Source organism: Macaca mulatta, chromosome 13, assembly GCF_049350105.2.
Source record: "Macaca mulatta isolate MMU2019108-1 chromosome 13, T2T-MMU8v2.0, whole genome shotgun sequence".
Taxonomy (NCBI): Eukaryota; Metazoa; Chordata; class Mammalia; order Primates; family Cercopithecidae; genus Macaca; species Macaca mulatta.
In genome coordinates, this window is record NC_133418.1 from 96,514,175 (window position 1) to 96,522,719 (window position 8,545).

Below are 8,545 nucleotides of genomic sequence, written 5' to 3' on the forward strand. Positions count from 1 at the left end.
TTGGGAGCCTGAGGTGGGAAGATCACTTGAGCTCAGGAGTTCAAGACCAGCCTGGGCAACATAGTGAGACCTCATCTATATTAAAAAGAAAATGTGGATGGACTAGAAACATGGGAAGGAACGCACATTTCCGCGTTGGCAGTAACACTCTTGAGCAGGGTGAATGCTCCTTCATTGAGATGGGGCGTGTACTTGCCCAAGCTCATCACAGTTCCCACCACTCCCTCTTGTCTTCCTTACAGAGAGGCTGAGGATCCCTTTCCAGATTATCACCTTGCCAGGCCCCTGCAGCTATTTGAGTCTGAGACTCCCTGGAGCAGCCATTGGCTGTTTAGGCCTGATCCCTTCCGGCTTGACAATTCACAAGAATCCCAGTTTGTGAACACACCTGCAGGGAGTGCACTCTGCAGGGAGGGATGGAAGCCCTCCCACGTCTCCATCATTTGTCCTTGCATGTCTCTCTCTGCTCTGATGTGGGCCACTAATAACCTTGGGGAGTATTATTAGCCGCTGAGCTTGGTCATGGGAGGAGAGAATCTCTGTTATCTGCCCCGGTCCCCTGTATGGGAAGCCTGGTGTCCAATTGTGAAGGCCAACATTTTCAGAGAAACAACAACCAGCTAGAAACCCACCCATGTCAGAACAGAGAGCTGGACGTGAGGACACAGGAAACCACACTACTTGAGGAAGGATTGGCAGACGGGGGATGTTTGGTGTGGAAAAGAGAAGACCCAGGCAACATGATTCCTCCCATTAAACATATGAAGGGCAATCATGTGAGAAAAGGATTAGATTAGTTACTACTGTTAATAGCACTAATATAGTCATAATAATGCTGGCAGCAAGTACTTATCTAGTGCTTACTATACCTGGCAATGTTCCAAGCACATACAATGACTTACTAATTTTGAATTTTGATACAAAACCTAATAAATGAAAGCCACAGGAATACAGATTTTGCCAAATCATTATTGTTCAAAGATTCCAGCTCCTAGGGAAATTGGTAAAAAAAAGAAAAGGAAGGAAGGAGAGAGAGAAAGAAGAAAAAAGAAAAAAAGAAAGAAAAAGAAGAAAGAGAAAGAAAGAAAGAAAGAAAGAAAGAAAGAAAAAGAAAGAAAGAAAAAGAAAGAAAGAAAGAGAAGAAAGAAACTACCTTGCTAAGTAGTGAGCCCTCTGTCTCTGGAGAAATGCAAGCAGAGACTGGAGATGACTGAAATACACCAAAGGGATGACTGTATCAAACACTTCTTAAGGTCTCTTTCACCTGTGATATTCTATGATTCAAACAGTTTAACTTCAAGGGCTCCCAGGGGGACTGAGTGGAGAAAGATGGAATGTAAGGTGCAGTGGATGAGATAAGGAGAGAACAAAGGAATGAAGTGGTGAGCTCAGCACTGTAGCTCTCAGTGTGCAGAAAAGTAAGTCAGGTTTGAGGTCAGGTCAAGGGAAACCAATGGTATATTTACATAAATGTGTTCTAAAGTTTGTGTTTGCTAATCTATGGGAATAGACAGATACACCAAGATAATCAACTCGGTTTGAGGCTTCTTGGAATCTTTATGCTGCTCATCACCCTGAAAGAACAAGACAGACCAGAGCAAAGTCATCTATGTGGTTACAGTGGTATTTTCCCAACTACAAGTTAGAGCCCATTAATGAGTTATGAAATCAGTTTCATTGGTTGTAACTAGCATTAAAAAAATGGAAAATACCAGAGTGCATCACAACTGATTAAATGACCAATTGTTTCATTAAAGTTTTGTTTCAATACTATGTAAGTCTCTATATCATTTATGTGTGTGCACCCAATTATGATGTAAAATTGGTGAAAAAGAGTTTGAAAGCCACTAGGTCAGAGACAGAGTGGGGGCAACCCTGCTGTGTGAGCCAAATCCTGTCTCAGATTAATTGTATCTGGCCAGGGGTGGAGCAAGATGGCAACCAAATGCAATCCTGACGGGAGCAAGGTGACAACCAGGCCTGGGACCAGGCTCTGATGGGCTTCATTCCTGAGTTGAGAAGGCCACAGCAGAGTGCACAGGCAGATTCCAGACTTTCCTTGGGAGGCTGCTATCCATCTTCTCAAATGAGGTCTGTGTGTCCTACCATTCGCAGACATACCTCCCCACCGCGACCACCACCATCCTGACATTGGCATATTGGCCACACACCTCCAGGAGTGTGGAGGAGCTTCTGCATGCATCACGTCTTTGGAGTCCACCCCATGGCCAGACCTGTTCCCTCCATCCCTCCATCTCAACCCCTTAGTGCCTCTCCCATAAGATTGCCCAGGGTATGGCAATGAATTAGTGGCATAGTCTGTATTCCCTCTCTCCATATTCCTGAACTGCTTAACTTGTTGAATAGGTTTCTTTAGTATCATCTGCTGACTGAAGGAACTGACAAAAAACGATGGTGTGGCTTTTGACAGTTGCTATGAATGAGCTGCCTACCATTTTATCTAAGGCTGGCTCTCCACTGGAGCACAGAATTCTGTACTCTCACTTTCTTTTTTTTCCTTTAAATTAGAGATGGGGGTCTCTCTATGTTGCCCAGGCTGGTCTTGAACTCCTGAGCTCAAGTGATCCTCCCACCTTGGCCTCCCAAAATGCTGGGATCACAGGTGTGAGCCTCCACACCCGGCCCAACTCTCACTTTCCTGACACATCAATGATTCCCTTTCAATTACACCCTCTGGCATACCAACAGGATGTAATTTTTCCCAATGTCAAAACTCAAAAGAAAACTTCTCTTGACCTCATAGCCCCCTCCAGCTTCAATCCTATTTTTCTGTTCTCTTGGCTGTTAAAATTTCTGGAAAGCTTTCTCCATACTCATGGACTCAATTCTTCATTTCAGTGAGTTCTGAGTCTTCCACTGGAACAAAACAGCCGTCAGTCCACCAAGGACCTTCATGTTGCTAAACCCAGTAGTGAACTTCTCATCTTTATCTTACGCCATTAGCAGCATTTGATACGGTTGGTCACTCCGTCTTTTTTTGAAATACTTTCTTCATTTTGACTTCAAGACAACACTCTTGTGGTTTTCCTCTTTTGACACTGCCCACTCTTTCTCATCTGCATTCTTAATTCTTCCTCGTCATGCTGATGTGTAAACACTGGAGTGCACTGACCTGGGTTCTGGACCTGTTTCTCTTACGCATCTACGCTCACACCCTAGGTGATTTTACCCACACGTGTGACTTTTCATACCTTCTATGCCCTGTCAAATGTTAAATGATTTCTCTCCAGAGCTCCAGGTACATATATGCAACTGGCTAGTGCACATCCTTACTTGCATATCTTGTGACCATCTGAAACTTAATGTGTCCAAAACAAAACCTCCAGCAGTTCTATTTCCAGGGTAGCATAGTGAGCTCCTACTGTATAAACCCCTACAGGTAACTACCATCAAGTCTGAACAAAATAGGAAAAACAATGACCTGAAGGCCCTGGCGTGTGAACAAAAGCAGGCAGTTTCTGGAGAGGAGTTGGAAAATGAAAATGCGTCTGGGATGAGTTTCACGGTTTTTATGGCTTTTATCCAAAAGGCAGGCCATGGTAGAGTCACACAGGGCAGATAAAATAATGATAGAAAATCTGCAGTCCTTCTGGCCTAAAGAATCAAAGGATAGAGTTGGAGGCAACCACAGCCATTGGAAAGTCAGAGGGAGAATCCATAAATAGAGAGACGCAGAGAAGAACCACAAATTCTGTGTATAAACTGTCCAAATCTCTGGCCAATTCCTAGTCCATGCATGCATGAGGCAGGCTCAAGCAGCCCAGATAAGAATGCACAAACTAAACTGAGATTTAAACTGGTGCTCAAGAGATGGTTTACAGCTTGATCCAACCAAGCTAATAGCTTGCTTAAAACAAAACAAATTTTAAAAATCAGCATTTGGCCAGACGTAGTGGCTCAGTCCCTTAATCCCAGTGCTTTGGGAGGCTGGGGCCAGAGGAGCACTTGAAGCCAGGGGTGCGAGACCAGACTAGGCAACATAGCCAGACACCTCTCCACAAAAAATAAAAATTTAAAAAAAAATTAGCCAGGCATGGTGGCATGTGCCTGTAGTCCTGGCTACTTGGGAGGCTTGAAGTGGGACGATCACTTGAGCGCAGAAGTTTGAGACTGCAGTGAGCTATGATTGTGCCACCACACTCCAGCCTGAGTGACAAAGTAAGACACTGTTGCAAAAAAAAAAAAAAAAAAAAATCAGCACTTAGGGGAAATAACAGAATCCAGAGTCTCCACAACTTAACAATCATAATGTTCAGAATATTCAAATTATTTCATATATGAAGAACACGGAAAACGTGATCCATTTTTAAGAGATTTCAAGACAATCAACAGAGACTGACCCTGAGAGGACCTAGATATTGGAATTAGCAAAATCAAAATTCTCAAGTAGCTATTATAACTATGCTTTGCAAGGTGAGGAACAAATAAAAAGATAGGAAACCTTAGCAGAGAAATAAACTTGATTTAGAGGAAAACTAAATAGAAATTCTAGAACTGGTAAAGATAACGTTTGAAATAAAAGATTCACCAGTTTAGCTTCACAACAGTGTTCAGATAATAAAGGAGTCAATGACCTTGAAATTAGATCAGTACAAAAAGTATCCAATCACAACAAAGAGAACAAAGATTGAAAACAAATAGCAACAAAAACACAGAGCCTTAAAGGCCTGTAAAAACAATATCAAAATGTTTAACATGTGAAATGAAACCCCGGAAGGAAAAAAGAAAGACTACAGGATAAAAGAACAAAAAATATTTGAAGAAACAATGGCTAAAATTTCCCCTTATTTGGTGAAAGACATGCATTTACAGACTCAAGAAACCCAGTATACCTGAAGTAGGATAAATACAAAGAAAATCTCCCTTAGGCACATCATAGTCCAACTGCTAAAAATCAAAGATGAAGACGAAATCTTGAAACAGCCCAAGAAAAAAGATATGCTACACACGGGGTGGGAAAAAATCAAATCACTGGTGACTTCTCATCAGAAACCATGGAGGGCAGAAACCAGTTTTTCAACTCCAAATTCTCGAGTTATGAAATATCCTTCAAAAATGAAGGTAAAACAAAGATATTTCCCTCCTCCCACCCCCAAAAAAAGAAAACTAAAAGAATTCATCATTAGCATCTTCACTACAAGAAATGCTAAAGAAAGTTCTCAGGCTGAAAGAAAACAATACAGAAGAGAAATGTGGATCATTAGAAACAAAGGAAGAGTGTGGGAAACCGTAAAAAGCTAGGTCAATACAAAAATCCTGATTCCCACTCTGCCCCACCTAAACCTGCTTTCTCCCACAGATTTGCCTGTCTTCGTGATGGGAACACTGGCTTAATGGTTCCCCAGGCAAAAACCATGGCAATTCATTCTTTCTCTCACACCCCAGCAAGGATTCTTGTTTCTATCTTCAAATTAAAATGTATTCAGAATCTGAACATTGTTTCTGCCTCTCTGTCTTCTTGGTCCAAGCCACTGGTTTTTTTGTTTTTGTTTTTTCTTATTTCTAGAAGAGTTTTGAATATACCTGGATTGCTGCAATAGCCTACTCATTGATCCCCTATTTATTTTATTTTATTTTATTTTATTATTTTATTTTGTAGAGGTGGGGGGCTCTCAGTATGTTGTCCAGGCTGGTCTCAAACTCCTGGTCTCAAGCAGTCCTCCTGACTCGCCCTCCCAAAGTGCTGGGATTACAGGTATGAGCTGCCACACTCAACCCTGATCTCCTATTTCTACTCCTGGTATTGTACAGGTGATTTTCCACATGGCAGTCAAGGAAACCTTTTAACACCTGTGCCAGTTTTTCACTCTTTGCTCAACACTCTCCATTGGCCTTCTACCTCATCAAGGAAAGGAAGCGAGTCCTTACCACAGTCTACAAAGGCCCCGGGTGATGTGGACCCAGATACTTCTCTGATCTTCCCCTCTTTATACACTACCTCCCTCTCTTGCTGTGATCTGGCCACCCTGGCTTCCTGGCTGTTCCTCAAAGACACCATGTACCTGCCTCAGGGACTTTACATTTGTCCTGATGTCTTCTCTGGTAACTACAGGGCTCACTCCCTCAGTTCTCTGCTCAAATGGTGCCTCATCAATGAAATGTTTCCTAGCCACTCAAAATAAAATAGCAATAGAGCCCACATTCCCTATCTTGCTCTGTTTTTCTTCTTAACACTTACTGCCTTCATATTCAATTAAACAATTGTTGAATGAATGAATGAATGAATGATACTATTATCTATAATGTAAGATTGAAAGTTCAGATAACGGGCTATGAGAGTTCAAAGGAAAGAAACCATTATGTATTAAGCATCCTCCACATTCTAGCCCCATTGATTATGTTACATTATTTAATCTTCATTACCATTCTGTTAGGTAGTTTACTGCCATCACTTCACAGAGAGATGTTGAGGCCCAAGAAGGTTGTGTTTTACCAAGTTCACGTGAACAGTAAACAACGGCAGCACAATTCAAACCTATGTTTGTATGATCTCATTACATATTCACTGCGTCACACAGGTCGCAAGACTTCATCTGACTCACGTGAGGGGAGAGGGAGGGAGTATCTGGGAAGGCTTTCTGGAGGAGGTAGCATTTTAGTTCCCAAGGCAATAAGATCTAAGCAGGAGGATAAGATATAGGCACTGCTCCAGATAACAAGGGTTGGGATGGAGCATGCAATTGCTAAAAGAAGAGAGACATACCAAGATATACACAGTAAGAGGTGAGGAAATAGTAAGAACAACCTTTGCTACTTCACAACGCTGCCAGAACTTCCCAACAATCAGAACGATCCGCTAATGGAGCCAATGACCTAGGTGGGCAATTATAACAATCCTAATAATCCCTTATCTGTTCAGAACACTTCAGGGTTTAAAAGTCCTTTCCCGCATATTACCTCATTGATCCTCACGGCGGGTCTGGGAGGCAGGACGGGGCAAGTGCTGCTTCCCCCACTCGAGGTGTGAGGCAGCTACGCCTCAGCGTCCAGGTGCCAACACAGGTCTTCCCACTTGAGATTCAAAGCTCTCCAGGTAGCGAGATCTCCATCTGTGAAGGAGTCAGACTGTTGTAGAGAAGTCATGTGAGCAGTGGTAAAATGACGGCATAGGCTCGCTGCGCTTCATGATCCTGGTTCAGTCTTTTTAATTTTTTTTTTGAGGCAGGGTCTCAATTTGTGACCCAGGCTGTAGTACAGTGGCATGATCTTAGTTTACAAGGCATAATATATAGGCAGGAGGAGCTCCCTGCAGCCTTGACCTCCCATGTTCAAGTAATCCTCATGCCTCAACCCCCAAGTAGCTGGGACCACAGGCGTACTCCATCACACCTGGCTAATTTCCTTTTATTTTATTATTATTATTATTTTTTTTTTTTTTTTTTTTTGAGATGGAGTCTCACTCTTTCACCCAGGCTGGAGTGCAGTGGAGCAATCTCTGCTCACTGCAACCTCCACCCCCCGGGTTCAACAATTCTCCTGCCTCAGCCTCCCAAGTAGCTGAAATTACAGACATGCGCCACCACACCTAACTAATTTTTGTATTTTTGTAGAGACGGGGTTTCACCATGTTGGCCAGGCTGGTCTCGAACTCCTGACCTTAGGCAATCCACCTGCCTTAGCCTCCCAAAGTGCTAGGATTACAGGCATAAGCCACCCTGCCTTGGCCTAAAATTTTTTTTATTGTAGTAAAATATATGAGAAAGAAGAGAACATTTTTTTCTACGAGCTTTTCAGTTATCAGGCCCAGAGAGGCTTTGAAAAGTAACATCACATTCCATTTCAAGGCATCTGTGAGACTGATGAACAGGTAGCAAAGTTCACCCTCACGAGCTGAAAAACATTATGGACAAGAAGCTATCATTGAAATTAAACAGTGGCAGACATGTCCAAGGAATACTGCGAGGATTTATCCCTTTATGAATCTTGTGATAGATGAATGTGTGGAGATGGCAACTAGCGAGCAACAGAACAATATTGGAATGGTGGTAACATGAGGGAATAGTATCATCACGTTAGAAGCCTTGGAACAAGTATAAATAGTGGCTTGTTCAACAAGAGACGTTCACGTCCCCTCTCCAAAGGGCCCGTTTAACTATGATGTAAAAATTAGGTCATGAACATTTTCATATTAGACTTTTTGTTAAATAAACTTTTGTAATAGTCAAAAAAATCAGAAAAGTGACAGCATGCCACATCTCATCCTCTCCACCATCTTGGGCTAAATAATTACGTCTTATAGCCCCTTGCTATGTGGGCTTTAAGACTAACTGACACCAAGTAGCTATAAAATGCCACACACTCTGGACGCCGTAACTCTTACCCTGTAGTTCAACAATGTATAGCCAATTACTAATCAATGTTATTTCCTTTAAACCAATGAGAATTTCTGACAAACAACTTTGTATCAGCCCACTCATTGTCTCCTTTTGCCTTTTTAACTAAAATTTTTAAGTAATTAAAAAAGTTTTTTAAGAGACAAGGTCTTGCTATGTCACCCAGGCTAGACTCAAACTCCTGGGCTCAA

At 42.2% G+C, this 8,545-nt stretch overlaps 1 pseudogene; it reads left to right on the forward strand.

Annotated features, from left to right (window-relative positions):
* The first annotated feature begins 7,836 nt into the window (after positions 1-7,836).
* On the forward strand, positions 7,837-8,057 carry LOC100424465 (small nuclear ribonucleoprotein G pseudogene; annotated as a pseudogene).
* The last annotated feature ends 488 nt before the right edge of the window (positions 8,058-8,545 follow it).